The following is a 27,084-nucleotide window of genomic DNA, read 5'->3' as shown; positions in this document are numbered from 1 at the left end:
AGAACCGTGAACTTTCCTTGAAATGACAATCTGTAACTCCTCTTGAATAGCCATAGAACTAGAAGCAGGATGCATATTGTGAACCTGACGTTGGCTCAGCGGGGCAGCAGATGTACAGGACAACGCGAGGCGGTAACTGAAATGAGATGCCTGTCAGGTTTCTTCGATGGATGCTACGTATATTTTAGACAAACCGATTAATTGTGCAGGATTTCTGTAGGTCTTCAGTAAAGTTGTGCGGCATTTTTCATGATTACGTGTCCATGATGTGACTTTTTGCACAGGAAGACACAAATTTATGCATATTCATCATAAAGGAAAAAGACTTTTGTGTATTTAGGCTTGACATCAGAGACAGCAGGTAAATCTATACGATATTTTGGGTGTGAGTTTGCATCAGTGCTTGAGCCCGAAGCCCCTCGCATCACACTGTTTGGACTCAAACCTACACTCAAGCACAGCTTTCAGTAAACTTTGGGGCGAGCCGAGGGAGAGCCTTGGGCTGCGTGCTGTTGATTGATGTGTTGAAAGCAGGGACCTTCTCTCGCTGTGGATGGGCCAGGCCGAGCACTCGGGTGGGCAGGACGGGTTGCGCCTGCCCTCACGGCGTTTTGACGTAGCCCAGGCTGGGCCCAAGGCTTTGGGTCTTTCAGGAAGGGCACAGCACCAGATCAAGGAGAAAATGAGATCCTTGGCTCAGCCTGCGAGGTCTGCAAGTGTGGGGGCTGTGGCAGGTTGTAGCTTTTTCAAACAAAATGCAAACTACTTTAGATGTACATGCTCTTTTTCACATTCTACCTTGCACAAATCAAACCCTCCAGGGACAGACACCCTGAAAGTTTTGCCTCCCGCTTGCACTTCGCCCGTCTTGTAGGACTCGTCGCACCAAGACACACGTTCCTCGCTTGCAGCGGCGTGGGTGGAGAGACTGCGGAGCCGGGGGCAGGCGGAGAGACTGCGGAGCCACAGGTGCAGGTGCGCAGGCAGTGCGATCACCCAAGCAGAAATGTTAGCAGAAGGCAGACGCCGAGCCAGGAGCAGCAACAATGCAGAAATATATTCCGAAAGAGCAAAAGCAAAGGGTAAGGCAGGGAGAAGGTGGGCTTCAGCTGAGACGGAGAGGGCAGGAGTGTTTAGAACGGAAAAAAGCACTCGTCTCATTCCCACGTACCCCCTCCAGTATCGCTGGCGCTGGCACTGGGCGTGCTGTTAGTCATTTCTTTGGTTCAGCTGTTTTGCCTGCTGCTTGGGTTTAATAGAGGCTTTCTGACTTAAAAAAAACAGCCATTGCTGTGATGACAGTGCAGAGGTGGCGTTCCAGTACAGCACTTGAAATGCCATCTGCCCTTTTTTTTTTTAATCCTGTGGGGTGCCATAATGTGGGGTGGCCAAGACTGGAGAAGAGGGTCACACGTTAGCTTTATACGGCTGTATCGTTACCTGCATACCGTTCACTATTCCGGAACTCTGTCTATACCTTCGTGTGTTTAATTTCTCATATTTTTTTTAGTATACTGCCTATTTTTGATTTAACCGCATCTGTATCTGTTTGTGGACTAGGCTGACAAAATCAGCCAGCTTCTCCTCCCTGTTCCATCCTTGTCGTGAATTTGTTACAGCTGCTGACACCGGGTGCAGCAGCTGAGCAACTGGAGAGTTGTTTATCCCCTGAGAAAGCCCTTTACTCTCAGGCTCAGTTTTTGTTCTAGCAGGAGACTTCTGCTCACGTACTTTACTCTAGAAGTTGCAAGATCCCAGGCTGTCAAGTGTCAAACGGCATTTTATCTGGGAGCCAATAGTTAAGATAGAAAAGTTCAGCCATGAGTTTGGCTGGATTTTCCAGATAATCCAACGGGCAAGAACAGGACGGCGTAACAGGATGATGGTCAGAGAAAGACAGGATCGCCGCCACACCGTTGCAGGTAGTGCATTATTTCTGACAAGTTTAGAAAAAACAAACTGGGTCATCCCCGTTCATACCAGGCCATTAACTGTGGACTTCGAGGAGATAGATGTGGTAGCCACTCTTATTCCATGCTCTCTGTACTGGGAGGAACTAGTGTTGCTCAGATAATGCTGGCAATCAAGATAACGATCACTTGCACTTTTTAGAAGACAAGGTGGCACATTTTGCAAGGGATTTTAAGTCCAGGCCCTTGGCCACGTTCCAGGGTGTGATTACATTGCACCATCCCAAGGCTCGGGTTCATTTGGAGTAAACGATTCATCTGGAGTATACCATTCTCCTTCCATTCCCTCTTCCAAGCTGTCATGTGCACTGTTAAAACTGGTGCGTTCCACCCCAGAGGTGGGACTGTTGTACGTGTTAAGGCTTGTGCAGCCTTCATTCCTTGGGTCCGCAGCAAGACGGGGAGGTTCAGCCTCTCTGAGGGCAGCTTGGGCTGGAGCAATTGGATGGTGGGGCTGCCGGCTCCCCTTGGTCTTGTTTTAAGTGTGTGTTATCCCCAGTATTTGCTGGCACGGAAACCTCAGCAAACCCAACTGCTCGTTCGGTGTCTCCTAACTGTTTTTGGGATACGTGGTGGTATGGCACTGATATTAATTGCCTGTAAAATGTTCCTGTTTACTGACCTCCTTCCTCCTTATAATCCCGAGCCGCTGCAGAGTTTGAAGCTCATCTATTTGTCAAATATGTTTTGTGAGGTAATTCTTCTGTCACCACTGCTGGGTCTTTGTATCCGCTGGTAACAGCCCAGGAATTATCATTTTACTCCGAAATGGATCATCTAACCTGACTGTGCCGTCAAAGATTATGCAAATACATAAACAAATAACTTGAGATATTATGTGTCTGTGCTAGGAATACCAAGTCCGGTGTCATTGTTACGTTAATAAATTAACCACCATTAATCATTTATAATCATTACAGATAGATGCTCCTTATGAAATGCGTTGCTTTGTTTCCTTTTGTTTTAGTTAACAGCTACTCAAATACTGAACAGCCTGACTGTTTTCAAGCTGACAACTGCTTAAGGCCCAGAACAATTTATTTTCTTAAATAAAAGTAGGCAAGAAGTTATTTTTCATGGAGCTTATGTAAGATTTTTTAATGTGTCTCCCATGCTGAAGTGGGATGAAAGGTCAAAACTCATTAAAACTTTAACAAAGCAGAAATCTGCATGAAAAGATTCATTTGGTGTTTAATTTTTATAGGCCTTGATTTATCAAAGTGCCTAAGTATATGTTTAATTTTCTGTATCTTTAATTTCAGCCACTTAGGATTTTATTGAGTCAGAAATTGATGAGATTTCTGGGAGTCTGGTCTTGGAGTTCCTGGGGGATGAACTTGAAAACCAGAGAAAAACAATGTGCTTTCCAAGATTGCAGCGGAGCCGTGAACCTCTGCCGCTGTCTCCTGCTCTGCGCTAAGCCGTCAGTGATGGTAAGAACCCGTTCCTTGCAAAATGATGGCCCTGTGGAAATTAAACCACGCTTTAAACAGCGTGTACAAGACTCATTCCGGAGTGCTTGTCGGGACTGCTCGCAGGAGTGGTGGCTGCCACATCTGGAAGTGGATCTGTTGCTCAGACCTGTCTGAACCTGGTGCTCTCCACAGTTACTTATCTTGTGGACAAAGAGAGGAATCAAACTTTTTGACTATCGTGTTGAATGTTTTCCTTTCTGGAGCTCTGCAGGCCCTTTTCTGTAGTCTCGGGGTTGCCTTTCTGTGCCCTGCTAAATAACAGCTGGGCAGTGGAGCAGCCAACTTGGCTGAAGGTTTTCAGATGCTTTCAAATTGTCTCTGTCAACGTCAACCGGCATTTTATTCCCATAATCCTGTGGCTGTACCTGGCAGCTTGTAAATCAGAGATGTACCTCAGTGGGAAGGAGCGGATTCCTTCTGTCTTAATCTGCAGCCTCTTCATTTTATGACTCCTTTGTATCATCAGTCTTGATTTCCATCAGAAGGGAAAAATGTCTTCCCCCAGCAGCTGCATCCCGACGGACGTGTTTTGTTCTCGGCAAGATCCGAGGAAGGCGATTTACAAGGGTTCTGGGCACTCAGGACGCAGGAGCGCTGGTACTTTCGAAACGTGCCTTGTAGATGATGGATGGGGCGTATTATCTAAATGCTTATAAATACCGAGCCACAAATTGGATCCATTTTTCTTCATTCCTCTGCTGCCTGTGCTCATTGAATGATGCTAAATCTAGCCTCCGACACATTACACTACTAATTAGTTCCAATTTCTTTCTTTTCTTTCTTGTTGAGAGGGCAATATAGATGTGCTGCCTCTGGGCATATTTATGTCAGAGCCTCACTGGCTTGCCTCCACCGCGGGTGCGTAGTACAGTTCGGTGTGAGACGGACAGGGTACGGAGCTGGTGCGCACCTCATCTGGCAGGGGACTCTCGAGCGCAATTTAAAATGGTCGGCAGATTTGTATTTCTTACTCAACTCTGCAGGGCACTGCTGTAGGGGCGATGATGTCCTTTGAGTGTATGTTAGGTCACATGCACATGATCTAATGTGCTCTGTCAGGCGAATGCTTGGTACGGCCTCTTCTGTGTAAACTGGGGAACAAATCCTGTGTTCTTTTTAGTGTTCTAGATTCTTAAAGATAAGCTGATGGATATCGGCTTTTTCAGTTTACATTTTAGGCCAAAATGTCAAAAGCAAGTGCGTGACTTAAACAGCTCTGAGTATGCTCTGCTGCTGGCAGCGTCTGAGCAAACCGCTGCTGGCGGTGTGATACCTGGCCCCGCAGAGCCGCTGCTGGCGAGCTACAGCAGTTTGCACGTGGACCTGGTGGAAGTGCTGGTGATGCTCACAAGCATGCCTACACAAAATCTGCAGATATATCAGACCTGCTTTTTGAAAATCTGTCCCCAGACTCTTTGTGAGGTAGAGTTCATTTGCAATTCTTGTATTCAGGACATTCTCAGTAATAGCACCTGTTGCTTTTTGGCCAGAAAACAAATAAACAAACCGCTTTGCAGTGATGCTCCACAGGCATCCTGCAAGTCTTACATGTTATTCCAAATTAATTTAAAAAATAAAACAGAGTTGGCTCATAGGCAGCTTTTAGGAGGGCTCTCTGGCACCTTCTGTGAGCTTTTGGGACCAATGCTGACTTTGAAGCAGCAGAAAACTTGGAATAACTTGGCACTTCAGTACTAGAAAATAATATGTCCTTTCTTAAAGACCTGGTTATTAAAGATTCAGAGTCTTTTCAGTCTACTGTGAGATCACTAACAATTTTCCGTCTCAGAGAATTCAGATGTTTGCTGGGTACTTGGGGAAAAGTCTTTGCAATTTAGTGCAGTGGGAACGGCGTGTCTGAAGCAAAGGCAAAATGAACAAACACATATTTAAGATACCCACCACCATCATATGTTTATTCTGTCAAATACAGCAGCAAATTTTTCCACCGATCGGTGTTTGGTCTTCTACCAAAAGACTCCAGAAGCTGAATGTACCGTATTTAGCAAGCAGAGATTATGAGTGACTTCATGACAGCCTGTGCGCAGGGAACAAAACTCGTTTTGCTCTTCAGCGTGGCGGACAAGTGCGTAAGATAACCTGAGTTGAGCCGAGACTGCAGGTAGGGTTCTCATTTGTAGTTATGCCACTGATGAACTGCAGGAAACTCTCTCCAGGCGTTGCAGTTATTTCTTAGAACAAGAGTTTTTGTTGGGCTCACCTTCTAGACTCTGTTCTGTAGCTCGGACAAGAGGTTTAAATAGCGCGGGAGAGTTGGTCGGCATTGAACTAATCATAGGCTGTGGTCCCTCGCAGCCCTGTCCCCGGCCGCTGGAGCAGGCTGCGCGGCGTGTGCTCACCGCCTGCATTTCTGAGTTATTGCTCTTACCTGTGGTTATTTGTTTAGAACCGAGGCTGGGCTCACTTGATGTCATGGATTTCTGTGGGCTCAAACTCAGCTCCGAGAGTCTGGCTTTGGGTTTTTTTTTCCTTGCTGATCTTTTCTAGAGGAGGCTGATAAAAAGCAATTCAAAGGTGCCCAGTGGGCGCAGAGACACAATATGCCAGCGCTGTCTGTGAGCGGCGATGATTCGACCTCGGCACTCCTGAGGCTCGATCGTACTCATCCAAACACAGCGACGAGACAATCTTGTTAAATAATTGAAGTGGTATTAAGTTCAGGCCTCTCACATTTAGTGCTTTTCAACTCTCCTGCCACTTATTTCATTGCTCTTTGCAGAGAAATTACACTTTTCTAGTTTTAGCGTTTGTTCTGCTCTGTGACAGCGGCTCCCAGCAGCTCCTGCAGACCTCCCGACCTCCTCCTGCCGCCGGTAATACCATGGCTTGTTTCCATGGAGACCGGAGTGAAGGGATAAATACATGTGGCTGGGAACAGCAAGCTTTCACCTTCTAGCACCAGGATAAAAACAGAGCAGGGATCGTGGCCTGATTGTATGATTACACAAGGAGGACGGGAGAGCCCCCGGTGCCCCTCTCCATGTCACCCCGAGCTGAGGCGGTGTGCGCAGTGCCGGCGCTGCGGGCTTGCTGCGGCCTCAGCGTCCCCGGGGGAGTGGATGAGCCAGCCCCAGCCCACAGGTTGTTCTTCACCACAGCCACCTATGGAGAAACCAGCCTGTTGGGTGCATCTTCAGCACCCAGCAGCATTTATTTCAGGGTATGCTTTGGCTGAAGAGCGTTAGCTGGGCGATGTACATTCAGATGGTGAAAATACCTGTGCTGCTTTCCTTTCATCTGGCTGCTGGAACTGTAGCCTTGGAGCCAAAAAACCTCAGGTTTGGATCACAATCATGTTGCTGAGCTGCTGTGTGGTCTTGAAAGATCATTTCTCGTTCCTATCTTGTGCTTTACTTGTCAGGTTGAAACCTGGAGCAGGGAGTTCCTTTCCGAGGACAGTTTATAAGCTGTCTGTCCCAGGGATGACTTTTTGGTGACTAAACTTTCTAGGAGAATTGTAGTGATAAAACATGAAGTTCAGGAGTGCTCCTCAGGGCCAGTACCATGTTTCATTCTCCCACGTACGTCTGGTTACAAGCCCTGCTGGGATTAGTAGGGACTGCTAATGAACGCGGGTCTTGTGAAACTGCGCTGACAAGGAAAATAGAAAACGAGTCTCAGACTACGCCGACTCGCTGCTTAGAGAGAAGTTGTTCTCATAATAAATGACTTTTCTTATTGGAAGGTTCAATCTACACTCACCTTGCAATTAATACTTTCTCACGCAGTAGAGCAGCTGAATTTTGTCAGGCTGAGTGCCAGTATTTGAAGCTGTGGTGGGTTCAGTCCAAAAAGTATAACCCCAGATCCTCCTCGCCTCTGGTGAAATGAAAAGCTGAATCCAGATCTGAGTGCTGGGGTGGTTCAGCTTAAAAATAAACGAAAAAACAAAATTCAGAGCTTCCAAATTGGGAGTGGAAACTTTAAACTGTATCAGATCTGAACTGTAACCTGTTCATGCTTACTTTACTATCTGCCCCTCTCTGTCTTGTCACATTTTCTTCCCTGTGAGGGTGCTGGGGCGCTGGCCCAGGTTGCCCAGAGGAGCTGTGGGTGCCCCATCCCTGGCAGTGCCCAAGGCCGGGTTGGACGGGGCTCTGAGTGACCTGGTCTGGTGGCGGGGCAGGGGGGTTGGACTGGATGATTTTAAGGTCCCTTCCCACCCAAACCACTGCATGATTCCATGATTTATTAATTACTGCAAAGAGCACATTTGTCTGTAAGTAGCCAGTCTTTTCCAGGCCTTGTTATTACTCGTTACTTGAATCACTCTCTCTTTATCCTGTTTGGTTCTGCTGGGACACCCAGGCAATTTTCCAAGGCTGTGAGCACAGGATTGTGGAGGAATCATTGCCTGGCTTTGATGCTTCAGCTGAAGATGCTCTCTCTCTTGTGATTTGCCAATAAACCAGCAAGACCCTTGGCTGCCAGGAGCCTTATACTGCCGAAAATGGTTTTCCAGGGGAGGTGGTAAACTATGGTTTTTCACTTTCTGTAGACGTAGCAGTTTGATAGAGCTAGTTTTGGTGTCGTATGTAGTAAACTGAAAGCTCCCTGTGCTTTAAGAACCCAGTTGTTTTGTGTTCTGTGTTTGGCAGAAGTGGCTGTGTTTTGTTAGAATTTGTAGATGCAGTGTAGAGGGGAGAGAAAAGATAGGCACAGCAGGAAATACCTTCTTTCTTCTCTTCTTGTGCCAAAGGCAACCAGAACATGCATGCCACTGATGCGCTGGGTCTTGTGCTACACTCGTGTCTAGGGAGCAGAATAAGAGAATCATAGAGTCGGTTGGAAAGGAGCTTGAAGATCACTGAGTCCAACCGTTAACTTACCACAGCCAAGCCCACCACTAAACCCCGTCCCTCAGCACCACATCTACATGTCTTTCAAACTCCTCCAGGGATGGCGTCTCCACCACCACCCTGGGCTGCCTTATGCTTGCTGGGTCCCCCATTTTCAGTTGTCTGAACAGTTCTGTGTCAGCCGTTTTCTGCGAGTCAATACTTCTTTCTCTCCTACCCCCTCTGGTTCCTTACTTTAATGTTTGCTAGCTTCATCTTTAGGATTCCTCTTAATTCTAAGTTCTGAAATGGGCTTCTGATTGACCATCACCTATGAATGCCATTAAAAAAATCCCAGAATCGTCCTTGAACTGTCTATCCTTTTTCTGCTCCAATGGGACTGAATACCTAATTATAAAGAAGTAAGGAAAATTAAAGGAACTGTTCTGTCCTTTCCAGAATCCTGTTTGACAGTCTGATTATCCTCAAGGAGAAAGGACCATGCTGGTGCAGTCTCGCAGGAGAAGGATTAACAACCCTGGAAGCGATGAAAGAAGATTCACACTGATGTGAAGAAGACAGATGTGTGTGTAGTTCAAGTTCATCTTGGCAGAGTCATGCTGCAAATGCCAATCTGACAATTTTAATGCTGACAGGAAAAGAAATGTGTGAGGGGGCTGGGTAGATGATGGCTCATCCCAGCTCGGCATGGGCTGTGACATCCCCAGGGTGGCTCTGCTCTGCAAGTCCACATCAAGGTGACAAAGGACACCGACCGAGAGATGATAGCTCGTCTTGGGATGTTGCTGCTCGGTGGTGAGAGGGATGTGGGCTGCGATGTTTCTTCCTCAAGCAACAAGGTATATCTACAGAGAAGATTCAGCTATACCTGAATTTGCTTTAAACTCGCTAGCGCGGGTACTGGTGGTGGGGCGGCCGCAGCGGCACGGAGCTGCACAGTTCACTTACGAAGGGAGGTGGATCCAGCAGGAGAAAGCTAGTGCTGGAAAACACTTTAGTTCCAGTTGTTCTTTGAAATTGGTCTCCTTTGAATGTCCATCTCACCAGAATTCAGTCATAGTTTTGGTCTTCATGGTCACAGAAGCGGTGTAAACGTTTGTCCTTCTTCACTCTTCGTCAATAAAGAGTCATGCGTCAGAGTGGCGTGCAGTGTTTTGGAGTTACCCCCGTGCAGGGCTCTTGTATGTAATTGCGCCGGTACCGGGATGTCACATAATTACAGTATTAACAGGCTTTTTTAGTGTTTTAACGTTTGGATGTAGCCTCTGTGGACATTCCTCCAAAGCTTAACGTCTGTCAGTCAAAATCCTGAGCAGGATTTCTGGAGGGATTATGTCCTACGGGAAAGTGTCAGTATTTCATCTTCCCAGCTGAGGAAGGGACAGCGTCCCACTTCTTTCTGTCCAGTTCAGACAAGATGATGCAGAATTTCTTCTGCTTTCTGCCCTGGGAGTGTGGACTCCAGTAGTCTTCCTGGAAAGTAAAGGAGGACGTGGCCACCTTCGAAATTCTCCGTGGGTTGGTACGCTGCCAGCAGCTCCTGTGAGGCGCCCAGGTGGAAGGAGGGAAAAGGTGCTTGTTAACACCATGAAGCCAGGACACACCTGAGTGTGCAGAGGGGCAAAGGAGCGGAGAAGAGAAAATGAACCCATGGTTTGTTGCCTCTGGATGTATCGCAGGACACAGCAAGCTGGTGAGTTTCTGAGGCAGTTTTTTTTTTTCATTTAAACTTCTTAGGTCTCCTCTTATCATGAGACTGACAGGCAAGGGCAGCTTCTAGCTGAAATATTTTGTAAACTGCTTGCTGATTTCTTCCCAGGTGTCATAATGAAGCATCTGTGGACAGATCGTTTCTGGGCTCTGCAGCTGGACTGACTGGTAGATGACAGCCAAAAAAAAATACCTGTCCATATAGAAAGGGAGTTTGAATTGTCTGCTGTAGGTCAGCTCCGTTCTCAAGTATAAATCTAAAATAAAGCTGGTACGGAACAGAGCAGAATGCATTCCTCAGTTTCTGTGGCAAGCTCTGCTGATGTCTTGAGATGAATTAATTTTTAATATCATCAACAGAGCTGCAGGAGATCATGCTACTCTCCACAACTGTCTTAAACTTAATACGGGAGATTTTGGCTTTGATTTGGGTTACTTGTTACTGTTCAGGAGGAGAAAACTAGTAATTGGTAATCTTGGTAATGGGGAGCTGTGTCAGGAGACAGGGAACATGCTGCCTGCCCCGGAGGGAGCGCGCGGGTGGAGGAATCGCGAGGGAAGGCAGCCGGTTCCTGCCCCGCGGGCTGTCTGCACCACAGACTGGAGGAGTGATAGCATGCCTCCGGGTCTCCATCACTCTGAATTGCAGAAAACTTGGATTCACAGTGTTTAATTCAGTTCTGTTCCCTCCGTGCCAGAGTGACAAGTCAGGGAGATAACAAAATGGTTAAGGAATTGGAAGGACTGGCTTGGAGAGGTGCTGAATGTTACTCAACATGCATCATTTGCCTTAAGGGCAAGCTGGGAGGGTACGGCAAGGAGGTAAAGAACTGGGTGGATACGAAGAAAAGGGAGAGACAGGCTGTTCAGGGAGCCCTGGAGGAGCCACCTGGGTCAGTGAATAACATAAACAGCAGGAAAACAGACAAAGTATGTTCTGTTCCCAGCACTGAAACGGATTTCTGGAGTGATCTTGAACAAGTTACTGAATTTATTTGGCTGTCACTTTTCTTGCACAGTGCTGGAAACTTCATTTCTTGTTGCTGCTGAACAGTTTTTAGGTGGAGTCCTGAAGCCACGTTGTTCTCAGAGAACATACAGTTGGGTGGTTGCTGCTGCGTCGTCTCCTTCAATTCTAATATAAGAATTCTATTAAGAGTCTTTTTCTGTACATTAAATATTACCCTCTGCTGAAAAAAGAGTTCTGGTGATAATACATCTGCGAGAGACACTTTGAGTTCTGTGGATGAAAAAGGATTTATATATGCTAGCATCATGTTTTGAAATTACTGGAATTTTTAAAGTTATGGTCTGAAACGGCAAAGATACTGCAGTGAACTCTGTGTCTAGAGATACAGCAGCTAAATGCAGGACTGCAGCTCTTGGTGCAGTTACATAGCCAGAGGTTACAGCAGGGAGTAGTAGGTCGATACAAGACTGAAAGTTAAATACAAGGTGAGAATGCGGACTCATGAGATGCATTAGGTGGGGATCACCTCCCTGGCAAGGTGCTGATGCTGGAAAGCAGCGGGTAGGGCACTTGACATTACAACGGTAGAGAATAATCTTGTGATACGCACCGCCATACCAAATGAAGCAAGAATCCTTTCCTGTTCGCTTGCTAAGGCTCTTGGTAAGGCTTGAAGAAGGAAGGCAAATGCAGAACATTTGTTTCCCCTTCCTCTCAACTTGTGTTTTAGCGCACACGGCTGTTGAACTCTGCCTAGCCGGCATCCCCCTGCTTTGGGGAAATAAGCATTTAGAAAACAAGACAGAGGAGGAGAGCAGGCATATGTGCGTTACATGACAGTTATCAGTGAGCATTCAAAAAAAGCCTCAGGAATATCCCAGAGCCCTGCTGAGGTTATCTGGCTGCTTGAAGCTGTTGCTACGGACGTTCCAGGAGAGACTAAGATCAGTTCCGTGTCACCTGTCTGTGATGGTCAAATGAGCACTGTTCTCTCTTGAAGCTGAGTTTTCTAAGGTGGCCAGCTGGTACGGAACTGGTGAAGGTCCACGTCTGCAGCAGGTCTCTGCGGGACTGATATGTTGTTTAAGGCGTCTTAAACGGGGCAGCAAGGTGCCAGCAGAGATTCTGCGCAAGGCCAAGCAGCAGCAAGTGGTATTTTTGGCAGCAGGCAGATTCAGAATCTTTCAGTCACTGTAGAGAGAGTAGTCAAAGGTAGTCACAGGTATGTCAAAATACTAAATACCTAATTATTTCATATTCAGATAGGGATCAAAACCGGAGTTCACAAAACCAATCCAAAATAATATCCTGTAACTCAAATGCCAGCACTGCAGAGCCAGCTGACTTCTGCCCACGGGTCTGATGCATCCGTGTGTTTTGCACTGTGTGTACCACCGTATCGGACATCTGGGGGCACAGTTGTGGTAATAACTCATCGCTTCAGAGTCTCATCACAGGAGGATGAGGTCACGCTTAGGTGTAAGTGGAAGCGATCAAGCTATCTGAAAATACCAGTCTGAATCTTTTAGTGATGCAGAGGTTTCTGAGATGCTTTGCACATTTCAAGAATGATCTCCAAGGTCCCTGCTCTAAAAGTCAGTATTTGTGCCTGATGTTCTGTGTGAACAGCTGGACACGTATCTGAAGAGTATGTTCACCTGAGGGTTCGGTTAAAAACTCGGTGTTTGCAGCCTCACCCTGTCCAGCAGGTCAGTGTTCTCCAACAGGCTGACGTGTGCACGTGTGTGCCTGTGTGTGAACAGAGAGCACGGAGGTGAGGCTATCCGTGCTGCCATCTGCCAGCCTAAGACCGACTGGCTTTGATCTGCAGCGTCTTCTTTGTTCCCAGTGCTTCAGATGACCACACTGACCCTGCTCGCAGCAATCCCAATACAAACGGATTTTGGGGAGAGAAGCAGACTTGCTAATTGCAGGACAAATGCGCTTAAATATGTTCGCACCGTTGCAAAGTAGGTGAGTACATACAGTTTTCAGTAGGGCTGACTTTTTCTACAGCTGTAAGGTTGTTCTGTTCACTGCAGACACTTCAGTGCTGGCTGTGCAAAAGGTGAGTCAGGTACTGAGACACCTGAGAGGGGTTTCTATCCACAAGCTCTGGGATCTGTCGTATGTTTGAGATTTACGCTGTAGGCTCTGCGGGATCAGCGGGGCTGAGCCTGGAGCCTTGCAGCACCGTGGCATGGTGCTGATATAAATCCTGGGGATGGTAGCATCGCTGTATTTGGGACAAATGTGTTCTGAAGAATATCTAAATCTGACAGCGCGATGCCTCCGTGCCTGTTTGTTAACAATAACCCACAGCAGAAGCAAGCTTGTCAAAATTGTCTGCATGCCTCTTAGTGTCTTTTTCCGCAAAAAATGTTTCAAAATATAACCAAGTGAAGCTAGACTTCTCATCGCTACTTGTCTGCTTTTAAAGATGTTTAAGAGATAAATTATGCAACAAATGTAGTTTGCTACAAAGGGAATAAGTGCGCACACTGGGGCTGACGTGCTGGAGCTGGAGCTGAGGAAACGGGATGGGGCTCGCGCACGGAGGCGGAGAGGAGGGGAGAGCGGAGGGAGAGGAGAGGCTTTCAGACCTCCAGCCTCAGACGCGTGTGCCGCTGGTTTGTGTCTGGTAGGCGCAGAAACCTCACACCCTGCGCAGGCTTCGTGACGGAGCTTTGTGTTGTGTACGGCTGGAGAGAGAGATTGGAAAACAAAGCGCATCCCAGGGGAGCTCGTGCTGCCCGAGCATCGCAGATGAGTTGGCAGGGCCCCAGCCCCCAGAATAATGAGATCGAAAATGAGCTCTGACAGCTTGGATGGAATACTGCAGGGCCAGCTGGGCTAGGTACCCGCCCCGGTGCTGGCACGCAGAGGGGTTTCAGCTGCGGTAACTTGTGCCAGGAGAAGTGCTCATTCCGCCGCAGAGTGGAAGCAACAGCCTCCTGCGGTGCTGGGGCTTCTTTCAAGGCAGGGTCCAGGAGGACACGTTCTCTGAAGCAGGGGTTGCCTCAGTGCCTCTACCGGGTGCGATCGTGTGAGCGGATACGGGGCAGCTCATGGGCAGCGTGCTAGAGCCCTGGCTTTTCAGCATTGGGACTGCAAGTTCAAGGCCTAGCTCATCTGGTGAGTCCCATTCTAGCTCAGTCGTCGTCAATTCCTGACTCCTGCCAAGTGGATACACCTGGCTTTCTGCATGCAGGACCTTTGGTCCTGGAATAACGGCACCGTGCCAGTAGGGACTGAAACGAAACCGCTGAGCTCTAGGGTGGCTCAAGGGGCGAACGGGCAAACGCAGGAGTGGGTGTGGATGGATGCCCGCTGCCCAGTGAGTGTTTGGACAGAGGATTACAGGATAGCTGATGATGTAAATTTGGGTGAAGTGTGTTGGCAGAGCTGCGTTTTGACAGGAGCTCTCAGTATCCAAGATCGTAAAGGACGGTTGGAAGGAAATGGTTCTGAAATGGTAAACTACTGACAGACCTGTGTAACCAGAAATACCTGTCAGCTTTTCCACACACACCAGATTTGTTCACTTAAACTATAAGGAGTATGTGGTACGATCTTCTGGAGCTGCAGAGTTAATGGCACGTGGTCTGCCCCTTCGGAGAAACACGGATTTTCTGTTGGTGGCCCCCCTCTCTGGCCCAGCAGCACCAAGTACAAGTAAGAAAGCAAAATGGGAAAAACTGGGGAGGAACTCCCTTAACTGTTGACACCACACAGAAAAGTCTGCAGTCTGTGTATTTCACAACAGCTTTTCTTTAGAACTTCCCTTAATATTTTATCCGTCATATCCATAGAGCTCCTGCTGGTAACAGTCAGGAGTTATCGACGCAGATGTCATGAAAATAATTTAATAATTTTGTGGCGTAAGTTGTTTTGTTGGTAGGTATTATGATACCACGGACTCTGTGTGGGTCTGAGGTTTGGCATTGCTATTGGCCTCTCGTATGCCGCTTGTGTCACCGCCGTGTCCGTGCCAGTCTTCAAAACAGGCAGAGAACATTCCAGTTCAGCCTCCAGTTTAGTCTGCTTCTCTGAGTCCGCTTCTGACTCTGAATTCTCCAGGGGGACCAGAGGGCAGCAAAGGGCTTAAACAAGTTCTGGTTTTTTTTTTAAAACTCTCTTCATCGACATACACGGTCTCTTCCAGCGTTAGTCTGAAGCCTCATTTAGTAGAGGAAAGTTTGCATTTAATCCACAGGCCCATTAGGGAAATGGCACAGCAAGAAACTGGTTAGATTGTTGAGTAGAAAATAGACTTGCTAATAAACCTCTTGTTCTCATTACAGCCCCAAGACGCTGAACATTTTTTGTTTTAATAAACAGAAGTCCGTGATTTTGGATGACACTTTTTTTTTTTTTTTCTTAAATTAATACCTTGCAGCCTGGTTCAAAGGCAAGGAAATGAGGTATTTCAGACAGAATTGGACATTTCTTGTATACAGCTCAGCCCTTTGCTTGACACAGATAATCACAAAGAAAACAAAAGCTTGGGTTTTTTTGTACCAGCGTAACTTCGTTGTCTGATGTGGCTTGGTATGGCATGAATAAATGGAGGACAAGGCCCTGGCATATTTTCCTGTTCCACTCACAGAATTAAACGAGGGATGGCCCTGGCAAAAACGTAGCCCTTCTGCTGGCTAGAGGATGACTTTGCTGGGGAGTTTTGCACATTTGTGTAAACAGTGGGACTAGCAGGCGGCACCAGAATCTACGTACAGAGTGTGAAATCCCACAGCTCTGTTTTCTTCAGATAGTTTTGGCTGTAGGAAGATGGAAATTGCTGCAGGAGGTTATAGCCGGAGCCTCATCTCATCCTTTCTGCAGTCTTGAGGAGCAGCCACTTGCCTTTTAAGGGCTCTTGTACAGAACAATTACGGCGGTACCTGTCTAAAGAGAAAGCTTGCAGTTGTGGGTGAGTGTCTGACACAGACCACATCTATGCATATCTTTTATCCTGCTCATATAACTATAGAAGTTCTCTCTGAGGCAAATTGCCAGCCAGTTGTCATCGCTCCCGTGGCTTCAGTGGAGCTATGACAATTAATCCCTTTGAGAGCCTGCTCTGCTCTCTCTGCAGCAGTCTGTTTCTGAAACCCGCTCACCCTTCTAGCTCTTGTTCAGTTTTCAGTCTGTGAAAGCACATGGCTCTCGTCTCCTGACCTCATATGCCCAGATTCAGACAATTAGATTGAGGCATTGTAGCCGTCTTAAGAAGGAATTTCCTCTCCAGCCTGTGGACAGACTGATTACCACCAACAAGGGATCCAGAGCGTCGAAGGGAGGCACCATCCTCTCCCCACTGGCTGCAGAGGGGCCCTAAGTGGTGTCAGAAGGTAATTTTGGAGTTCTTGCTTTAGGCTCGTTCACCAACGTGAGCTGGGCTACATAGCAACATATCTGCATGTCTCTGGACCTTGGGCGCTACACGCCAGGAGCTGCATCAGCACAAGATCCAGAGGCGACGGACTGACTGGCAAGTCCTTCCAAATACAGGAGTGCACAGGGCATCAGTTTTCTGAATCCTCTGAGGGACTTATCTGCCACAATTGCATCAAATACAAGCCCAAGGGGTATTTAGATAGTCTTAATCTCATCCCAAAACAATTAGGCGGAGGTTTTCAACTTCCTGAAACCTCAGTGAGGTAGATCTCACCCTGTCTGCAACAGATGATTTTGTTGATATGTTCAGATGAGGTGGCTAATTCTCCCTTAGGGTATAAAGAGGTATGACTTTCCCTTATCTGATACAAGTAAAGAGTCCTTCTCATTCATTTTCAGCCAGTTCATCTGTTTGAGTTGCCACCAGATTCATTTTCTCAGGATTAGGGCTTCTTTAAGGCCCTCTTCTCCTTGCCATCCTTCTGCTAAAACCAGTTGGTTTTCTGAAGAGCAGCAATGAGGCCACTTAATTTGTAACTCTTTTCAGCAGCCTTATACATTCTGTGAGGTTGTTTACTCTGCATTTACTTTCATTGCCAATTTGAGTAGCTCATTCTTTCATACTTCCCATCCTTTACTGGAAGATACAGCTCTGAAGTACGTATCTCCACAATACGAGCTCTGAGACAAATAAATCAGTTGGTTTCTTTGCAGCGTCTCTGCTCAGATTAGTTGCTCTCTGTCCTTTATACAAGGACTCGTAGCATCAGGCTCGGATTAGCTTTTCCTGATTGGATCATCTGTCTTGTAAAAGACATCTCCTCCTCTTTCTGGCTGCTCTGAGCATGCTGTGTATAAGCTGGTGTTCATGGAGATGGTTATGAGAGTCTTAGCATCAATCCTTAGGACAATTTTCCCTTGAATGGTTTAAGCAGCCCAAACTTTTTTTTTGAAGCCCAAGGATGTGACTGTTTCTCAAGAGAATGTGAAACTCTTGGGAGAAAATTAGCACTCTTGTGCTATTCAGAGTAACTTAATCACTGGTGATCAAGAATAAACCATGCCATTTGTTGGACAGGTTCTGTCTTGGAGGGCATTGGAATAAGGACGCGGGCAATGGAAGGACAGAGACAACTACATTCATCTAATTTAGGACAGAGATTCCTCCGAGGAGACGTAACTAGAGGCTCTGTCTTGGAGGTAACCCAGGACACATCCCTTACTTTGTTAATCCCTTTCCTGTGGGACAGCATAATCCATTTCATACTGTGACAGGACAGAGAATGATGACCTGAAGCTACGGCAGCAAAAATTCGAGCTAAACATCAGGAGCTGGAAAAGTTAGCACCAAGAAAAGGTACAAATGGTAGAGGGATGAAGTACCATTTCTTAAGGGAATCAGAACTGGTAACAATTAGGGATGGCATACTAACACACCAGTGTTATTTAGAACACATTTAGCACATTAGAGAGAGCATCAGGGCCTTAGAGAGCCGGAGCGCTCTGTAGTTGTTGGGGTGAAAAGGTATTTCCTTCCGGAGCAGTGTTGCTAGGGTAGTGCACTTCTGTCACGGCAGCACTGTTGCTGGGATCAACGCTATTTTTTGTCATGAGGTGGCCAGGGAACACGTTGAATGGGAGCAAAATTCCCAAAAGCATAAGGCAGCACTGGTTTGGGTTTGTTTCTGGAAACAAATAAAACCAGGTGCAGACCAGATTTTATTTTCTGAAGTAACCTAAGAATGAGCTAATTACTATCCCACAAAATAACCTATCAGATTAAAGTTATTTACAGGTCAGTGGTAAGGTCTGCGAGCAATTGAAAATAAATGCTAGTATTTAAAGACCAAGAACTGATAAATTAAGAGACGGCAGAATTACAGTTTCTCAGAAATGTGAATTTGTCGAATACGTATGCTGGAGTTCAGGACTTGTCAAGCCAACGGTAGGTTTTGGTCTGCTTCAGTCTTCGTTGATCCCATTTAGCATCAGGAGTAACTGGCACCGATAAACCCCCTGGCCTCAAAGTAGAGATGGCCTAAATTTTTCCTTCCATACAGGTTTTCTTCTCTGGCATAGTTGCTAACAAACCACAATGGGGAAACACAACCAATACGTTAGCACGTGATCAAAAGAAACGAAGTGGCTTAGCGAACGATTTCCCTCAGGGGAGCTGACGTGCACGTTTTCCGTCTGCGCCAGCGGTGAGGTCGCATCCTTTTCCCACGGACGGAGGGCTGGGGGGGAACACGCACGGCATGAGACAAGTTAGCAGGCAGGTGGCAATTTGCTGTAATGTGTTCACTCTCAGCTGCGAGCCTGTGCTTTAAGATGATGCATGACTGTAAAATGCAGACTAACCACCTAGTGATAGGGAGGAGAATCAGGTTACTGATTTATTTCTTCCCCTCTTAGGTTTTACGCGGGTCAGCTGAAGTTGATGTGGACCCCTCTTCAGCAACAGAGGCGGGGAAGAAGCAGGAATATTCCTCAGCACGTTGTAGGTACGTGCCATTATTAAGCCGTCGGTGACACACGACGAGCTTTCCTTGCCAAGGATCCCCAAAGACCGGCTGTTTCTTTGGAGACCTTGACGAGCCCTTGCGTGCCGAGCAGAATAAGCAGGAAGAAGCACCGCGCCGTTTGTCACCAGGCTCTTCGCTGTCCTTCGTTGCTTGTGCAGATCCATTTAACATCTGACTCAGCTTTACTGGTTTCCACTTGAACATTGTTAGCAAGTCAAGTTGCGCTGTGTGCCTAGGGCTTTTTTTTGCATCCCCCGCCCTACATGGTTATTAATTTATTTGCTACGTTGTAGAAGGTGGCAGCTGTTGTTTTTAATTTGAATACAGTGCTGATTTCTCTCAAGGGGTTTTTGTCCCCATGTCAGGAGGGAAGAGAAAGAATACTGTACTGGAACCATCTCATGATATTTTTACTACATCCTACTCATCTTTTTTTTTTTCCTGACAGAGGGCTATATGTCTTAATTATCTTTTGGCAAATTGTTATTCTTTCCAGTTTATCATTTCATGAGTTTGAAGCTATTTGTAGGCTTCCCTTTTACTTGCTTCTGTCTAAATATATTTTAGGGTTGCTTGCAAGGGACAAGCAGACACAGATATCCCCTTTTAGGAAAAATGGGGAACTACATCACAGGCTTTTTTTTTTTTTAAACTCTGTGACATAGTCACACATGTTTTACCATTATTATCTGGAGAAACAGAATAAAAATAAGCAAAAAGAGACAAAATAAGTATGCTCCAAACAGAGGTTTTTTTCTATCTGGGTCACTTAATGTGGCTGTGGATGGCAGCTGTATGAGAGTAAGGTATAAGGTACCCAGGGCATCATTGTTTAACAAAAGCAAGCATCTATTCCAGCCTGCTCAGAACTCACGCGTGGGAACCTGCGTCCCATCATGCTTCGAGCAGTTCCCTGGACAGTTAAATTTGCAGTGAGATTACATTCCTCTGTTCCTCATTTGTGTCTCGTTCAGTGATGATTTCTGTCGCCCTATGAAGCAATTTGAGGTTTTGCTTTCCTGGCGGACAAAGCTAACGGAGAACAGAAATTTTTCCTGGTTTATACATGTGAAACAAGGGAATCTCCAGTGTCCGCTGCATAAGAACTGCTGGAGCTGGCCGTGGGGGCAAGTTTTACAGCACGGTCACTCGTAGGTGAGTAAACCGCTGAGGTAGAGAACTCTGTTCTCACCTGGTTCAGCCTTAACTCTGTGTTCCCCTTGTTACAGCGCCGTGGAAACAGCAAAACTGCAGTAATTTCTTCTGGCTGGCCTCTGAGTCCCTTCAGAGCTCACCCCTGCAGATGAAAGGGTTTTAGGAGAACGCAGAAGCCTGGTAAATGCATTAGTGTGCAGCGTTAGGGAGCAGGAGCGACCTTCACGCCGCAGCGCGAGCTCAAAGGTCGCTGTATTTGTTAGGAGGGCAGCAGCCCGACCGCGCTGCAGCCGTGGTGGACGCAGGCGTTACTTTTTGTGCCCCTTCCTCTCCCGGCGCCTTTATTTCAAACCCAGCATCTTCCAGGAGAGGGCTAAAAGGAGACACATGCATTCATTTTGTAACTGCTGGTTGTTTAATAACACCCCTTTGGCCATTGTTAGCCAGCTTTCGGCTTAGGGCTGTTACAGATAAAACTCTGAAGCACTGGCCATCGGGTCAGTGCTGTCCTACTAGCAGAGAAGAAAATTGTGTGCAGTTTCTAGAAATGACATGGCCGGTTTGTTTTGTTCTGTTCCTGAAACATTTTGTGAGCCAGCTAGCAAGGATTGGACAAGTCTCGCTGAATCTCAGAATTATCAATAAGGAAATAATGGAAATGCAAATTCTTTGACAAAGGCTAACAGCCAGATTCTGCTCTCTGCTTCGTTAGAGTGAAACATGCAGGGATTTCAATCTAATCAGCAAACTCATTCTCATTTTACACTCAGGTAATAGAATTTGACCCAAAGAGACTGAAAAGAACTGATGTATCGCTTTTATTTAGTTGAATATAGTTGTCGTGCTCTGTTCAAGAGAATATTTTCATCGAGCCCCATATAATATTGCCTGTACTCTGTGACTAATTTCTACAGCAATACTAATTTAATTCTGTAGCAATTTGTTGACTAAGAAAGAACTAAATTGCCTGGCAGGATAATGAAGAGAAGAAAGAACCTGGCAGGAGGGTTAAGTATGGCAGATCTCACTGACCACAGGAGTACTAACCACAGCGCAATGCAACAAAGTTCCTGTAGGAGCAATAAATAAGGAGTTCAACAGATCACTGGCAGGTACGGGCGGCTTAATCTGCTGAACGATATTGTGCTTTTGTCTGCTGGGAAGCCAGGCTCCATCTTGCCTGACATCAAAATTGCTTCAGAGCCTCAAGCCATTAGCTCATAAAGAACAGAGAAAATAATGTTGTTATTGTAGTACTCCTGCTAATTTCAGCTCCGTATCATTGCCATGCTAAATTAGAGGGGAAAAAAAAAAGTTAAAAAGAAGTAAATTGTTCTTAAAATCAAGGGGGAGAGTGCTTGTGTGGTTTTATTGTTGTTGGGTTTTTTAAATGATGTTGGTAAACTCGTATTAAGTGGAAAGTGGTTTTACTTCTTCCCCTGCAGGCTTTGCAATTATTAAAATACAGAGGTTATAATGTAATTTATTTAAATCTGTTCTAAGGAATGTAGAGTAAAATATTCAAAGTTACTCAGACCTGCTGAGTTTTTGAGGATCCTGTCAGAAAGATTTCTAAGTGTCTGAATGAATCCAGGGAGATTAAGCATCAGAAATACACTGCTTAAATAATGAGCTTGTAATTGCAGCTTTTATGTACCAGGAGCAGGCATTTCGGTCATTTGCTCTCCTTAGCCGAGGCGGAAACTGCCTCCCCGTAATTCACTTTTACTCTGCCGTGGCAGACACAGAGCACTGAGGCTCCACTGCTTACATGGTGAGGCTGTAACAGCAAACCGGATCGACAAACATTTTGTTATTCCTTAGAATAATTCTGATTTCAGATTCCTCATTTGCCAAATGAGAGACCAGGATCAAAAAGTGTTGCTGGTTTAAGCAGATGTAAATCCATTGGTCTGAAAAGGTTAAAAGTCATTGGAAATTATCCCAGTGCAGTCTTGGATTATCAGAACTCCTTTTGCCTCACACATTTCTTTGAAACCCAGCCCTCCCTCTCCACTCCCTTAAAAAAACCCCAGAGATCATGCAAGCCTTCCAAACAGACACATTCTCAGAGCTGGATCAGGAGAGGATTTCAGGATGATGAAGAAAAATAACTACGACAGCGTGATCCCTTCCAAACCGAAGGCTCGAGTCCAGTTTTGATAAGAGGATGGCTAGCTCATTTCTTGGAAAGATGAATTTGGTTCCAGTCCTCCCTCCTAATACCCTTCCGTAGCCGCTGGCCCGGAGCGGCTCCTTAGTCGTACATCTCGCTCAATGCTACCCAGTGCCTTTCCATCTCCATCAGAAGCTGAAAACATGTTCAACGTAGATGAAAATAGCGTTTCCATTTCATCTGCGCGCTCCAGACTGGCATGCCTGTGACTGGAATTGAGAAGGTTTCTCAGAGCCACGACTGCTTGTCTGCCTGTTGAGGGGACAAACAGCTATCAGCTCATTAGCTGGCCCTGAAAATACATCTCCTATATAGAACGTGTCAAATCCTGTTCCTGGCGTGACAGTAAATGGTCAGAGGATTGTCACTCTGGGATAGGCAGACTTGAAATGGAGCTGGAGTAGTGTTCAGCTGAGTTTTTTCCTTCTTAAAAAAAAGAGGAAATGTAATGCTGAAAAACGGAACCAACTTTGCAGTTCGGGATATTGCAACTGCATTAATCAATGGGGCAAGTTCACCAACAGCTTCAGGAAATCAAACTTGCTTCTGTGATCTCTCCGCAGTGTACCTCAGCCAGGAGTTGGAGAGAAATCCGATGGTGCAAAGAACCAGAAAGTGACTTCTAAGCTGTTCAACTCCCTCAGCCCTTGACACTCCTGAAGGTAATACCGCGAGCTGGTTACTGGGCTGTCTCATGCTGACATGAGTATCGCTGTAAGAAATACCCGTTCGTTTCCTATTGCCCACGGAAACATTTGCTTCTCCTGAAGCATTGTATGAGCTGACAGGAAAGACTTTGCTTTTAGTTCTTATTTTTAAATATAACTTCAATATCCTGAGCCTTAGCTGCCTTCATCTCACTTCAGGAGTGCACAGATCATGTTTGTTCTTTTCAGCTCTTGGCAAGCACCAGCGCTCATTTAAAGTAGCGCCCTCTCCTCAACTAACCAGGAGTCAAGCACGGAAGAAAATTGGCGCAGTACTCAAATTGAGGAGAGCGATGACAAGGACAGGAAAGGAGGTAAGCAGCAGGCATCAGGTGACACTTGGGCAGCGTGAGCACTGCCCAGCTGAGGGCTGGGAGGGAGGAGATCTCCATCCTGTTTTCCGCAAGCACCAGGGATGCTGCGAGGCAGGGAAGCTAACACTGACACTGCAGCTGTGGGATGCGCTGGTATTTTGGAGCAGCTGCATTTAATTGGGCTGTGCAGCAGGTTCCCTGTAGGCTTCCATCGTTCTCGCTCTTCTGACAGGAGGAACTGTGGTCTAAATGTGGAAAGGAGGATGGGGGAGAAGGGTGATAGAGGATGGCTGCTGCACCCGCTGACTGGTCGGTGCTCTGCCTGCCCCCATTTCAATAACAAGGGGACGATACTTTAATGGAACATTTTGTTTAAGGCTTTACTGGTAGTTTTTGAGGCATTGGCAGATAATGATAGTGGGGAGAAAAAGGCACCTTTTCTGAGTCACAAGGTGGTGAGGAGACGTTGTGTCTTCCCTTCCGGCCCGCTCAGGAAGAAGCTAATGAGTTGGGCAGGGGGACGGACTGAAGAAGGTCGAACCTTCGACTGTCAGTTGCGAGGGTTACACAGAGCCCAGTTAAACTGCCTGAGGTACAGCCCTTACGGTGGGGGTACATCTCTGCTGGGGTTCCAAGATGGCCCTCGTTTGAAAAACCATTAATAAATGAAAGCGGCTCTCTTTCCATCCCAGAAACTTCCTTCCCTTGCTGTCTCCTGGGCCATATACACAGTGTGCTGTTCCAGGCCCAGTTTCACATTTCAGTGTAATTAGACTGCCATCCCTATCTCTGTCTTAATTGAATAACAAGCCAAGCATAGGCAGATAGGAGACTGAACGCTGCTGGGCTGTCAGCTTTGGAGAGCAGATCCAGGTAATTTGTTTTAACGGGACGGTTTATTACCAGCTTTTCCTGTTAGATGAATGCTTGTTTTCTACTGCCTGTTAACAACAACTGAAGAAAAAAAAAAGCAAATTAAAAACTGTTTCTTGGAATTTCTTTAAAAATCTACTTTTGACCACAGCTAGCATAGGCAGCGCTACCAGCGCTACTGGTCCCAGGGGCGATGTCCCTCCGAAGCAGGTACCTTGCTGCTTGAGAAGGAGCCTGAGCATTGGGTAATGTAACGACTACCTCCCTTTTTTTTTTAATAGTTGAATCTGAGAGAACAAGGAAGTTTCTGCCTTTCCCTGCGTTCAGTTCCTGCTGTCTCATTGCCCTCTTCTCCCCTCCCTTCCATCCCCCCAAATCTCTAGATGCCTCCTGCTTCCCTTTCTGCCAGCTGGGAGAGTGAGGCTGTGCGAGCTGCTAGACCCAGCTGTGCTCCAGAGCTCCCCAGCATCTCCCGCTCCTCTGAGACCCCGGGGATACCTGCACCCGCTCTGCGTCAGAAACGCCGAGGCTCTGCGTCACGCCTGGCCCGTGACACAGGGTCCGTCTCGCTGGGCTGGAGCAGTGCGTAGTGTGGATTAGCGCCTGGGCGACGGGGGTGGCAGGCAGGGCTGCGGGTCGGAGACAAGGGCAGCGGCAGAGAACAATGCGATAATGAAGGATTAACACAAGGAGAAAAGAAGGGACTTTGTCAGCGGAGAAAGCTTCTTGCCTTTCTAGATGGCGGAAGGTTAGACAGGGAGAAATGGGTGGAGGGGGCGAAAGGACAAAAAAGCCAAAAAACTCTAGAACAGAGAGGGGAGGGTGGAGTCTTTAAAGAGACGTCTGCAGCTAAGGAACGTCGTTACGTACCTGTTCACCCTGCATCCAGGCAGACTCCTGTGTCAGCCGCTACAGGGTCTGTCAGTGCCAGAAGTTTTGAGGCTGGGAAGCGCTCTAGACGATGTTTACACCCTGAACAGTCTGGATGTGAGACAATTTAAGTCTCGGAGGTAGGGTTCTGGCCCAGCTTTAACAACAAAGCAAATGTAGCTGTGATTTAACTGCTGTAAGTTACGAGAGTGTTGAAGGGCCTGTGCCATACATTAAAATACATAACAGAGCTGCTGATGTTGAAATACTTCCTTTTTTTTTTTCCCTTAGACTGTACTATCCTACAACCGATGAAATATTGATGAGTATTTCAGCACAAGAAGAGACTATCACCTTTTGGCTTTATCCAACTTCGCCAAGGATTTGAGGGCTGCAGCAGCTCCATACGGAGCTCTCTGCCATCAGCTCCCTCCTCCTCACACGAACGATCCCCCAGACTCGCCTCTGGTCTCAGCTTCAGCATTCTGGCACAGGGAAAAGGGCCCCCACTGCTGCTAAAGAACTCGGTGCTTTACGGATGAAGACCAAACATCTGGAATTCCACCTGGAGCCTGCTGGCACCGCGTGCAGGGCCCAGAGCAGTTACGGGATGTTTTCTCTGCGTGACGTGTGACTTCGTAAGCAGGATCTTACGGTACCTCTTACTCCCCAGTCATTTCGGGGTGCGATCCCACAAAGAATGCATTGTAGAAATCTCATCTTGAGGTAACAAAAATAGATGGTTGCAGCAAGATTCCTGCATAGGCAGGGGCTCCATCCTGCTGTCCCACCCAAGCAGCCTTTCTTGAACAAAAGTCTGGGCTAGTGCCCTGCCCTTAGGATGGTGTGTGTATTTAGCCATTACAATGAATAATTTAGTAAAAATGTGCCTGCTTTTCCCAACTTTCAAATGGCTCAGCATGCTTGTACTTCTTATAATGAGCTGTCTACAAAAGCTGTATCTTAAATTTCATTCCAGACCTTTAGCAACCTGAGCTCAGTGAGAGAAACAAACTGCCAGAGGAAGCAATTAGCTTAAATTTACCTGAAACCAAAATTTTACCCAGTGACATGAATGAATCCCGAGTGCTTCCTGCCTGGGAAGCGGAGATCGAGTTGCTTTTCAGCTTGGATGCTCCCAGGCTTTACATCCCTTGTCAGATGCCAGCTGTCGCCCTGTTTTCCTCCAGAAAGGCTCCACCAGCCGAAGCTTGGCCCAGGGTCCTCCTTGCTTTACGAAAAGGGCATATGGGCATAGAGCTGGCTGTGTCCCGTAGAACAGACATTTGGGGCGACGCTTTGGGTTATGCTTTGGTAACTTCACAATGCTGAAAGCTTGACTTGTTTCCTGGCCTGGGCCTGGTGATCAGTGCCAGAGCGAAGGGGTCCCGGGGACCCTGCCCAGCAAATCAACAAGATTAGCGTTGCCCTAGACAAGGGAGAGTGAGTCTGAGTGACCTGGCAAGTGTTCTGTGTGCCAGGATTCGATTTAGCCGATGGGCCAGACAGCAGGATGCAGGTCCTGAGCGCCTGGGGCTTTCCTTTGAGTCTGTTTCACCACGTGTTTGTGTGGAGGCAGCGATTACATAAATGAGTGGGAGCCGGGGTAGCGTTACTTACGTTCCAGGCTCATGCTGTGTGTGTGAAGTGCCGGATGCAAATGCTGCGATTAGAGACCGGGTGCTGTTGGCGTACACGCTGCGGCGTGCCGAGGGCTCAGTGAGCCGGCCGGTTGGCGGGGTCTGTCACTGGTCCTGAATGTCGTGTGGCGCTTCAGGTCCAGACAGTAGACCGCAGCCAGATTCATCAAGGGATGGAAGAAGAAAGACAATAGTGCTAGGAAGGCCAGTACTTAAAATCCAGTCTGATTCTGGAAAATATTTCCCACCTTTATGGTGAGCCTGGGATTTGAAAACTGCCGCGCCTTAAAGCGTGCAGATCGCAAACCTGAACTGATCGTGTGTGCTGCCACTGTGCGAGAGGGAAAACAGAGGCTGTGTGCCCTTCCTGCCTGTTTTAACACTGGCCCCCCATAAACCTGCTTACAGCCAAATAACCCCTGCAGAAATGGCCCGGGCTTGGTTAATAACGCTTGGTGAACAGCACGGCCTGGATATCAGCG

The 27,084-nt window shown here is 47.0% G+C and overlaps 1 long non-coding RNA gene across 1 annotated transcript; it reads left to right on the top strand.

Moving 5' to 3' along the window:
* Nucleotides 1-18,758: 18,758 nt before the first annotated feature.
* LOC147599351 (uncharacterized) lies at nucleotides 18,759-26,008 on the top strand. Its single transcript, XR_015259652.1, has 4 exons — nucleotides 18,759-20,022; nucleotides 22,762-22,860; nucleotides 23,095-23,219; nucleotides 25,254-26,008. It is a non-coding gene; the product is annotated as an uncharacterized LOC147599351 (long non-coding RNA).
* Nucleotides 26,009-27,084: the final 1,076 nt, after the last annotated feature.

This window comes from Chlamydotis macqueenii, chromosome 11 (genome assembly GCF_036417535.1).
Source record: "Chlamydotis macqueenii isolate bChlMac1 chromosome 11, bChlMac1.mat, whole genome shotgun sequence".
Taxonomy (NCBI): Eukaryota; Metazoa; Chordata; class Aves; order Otidiformes; family Otididae; genus Chlamydotis; species Chlamydotis macqueenii.
Note: the sequence above shows the minus strand (reverse complement) of the source record. Positions and strands in the feature narration are given on the sequence as shown.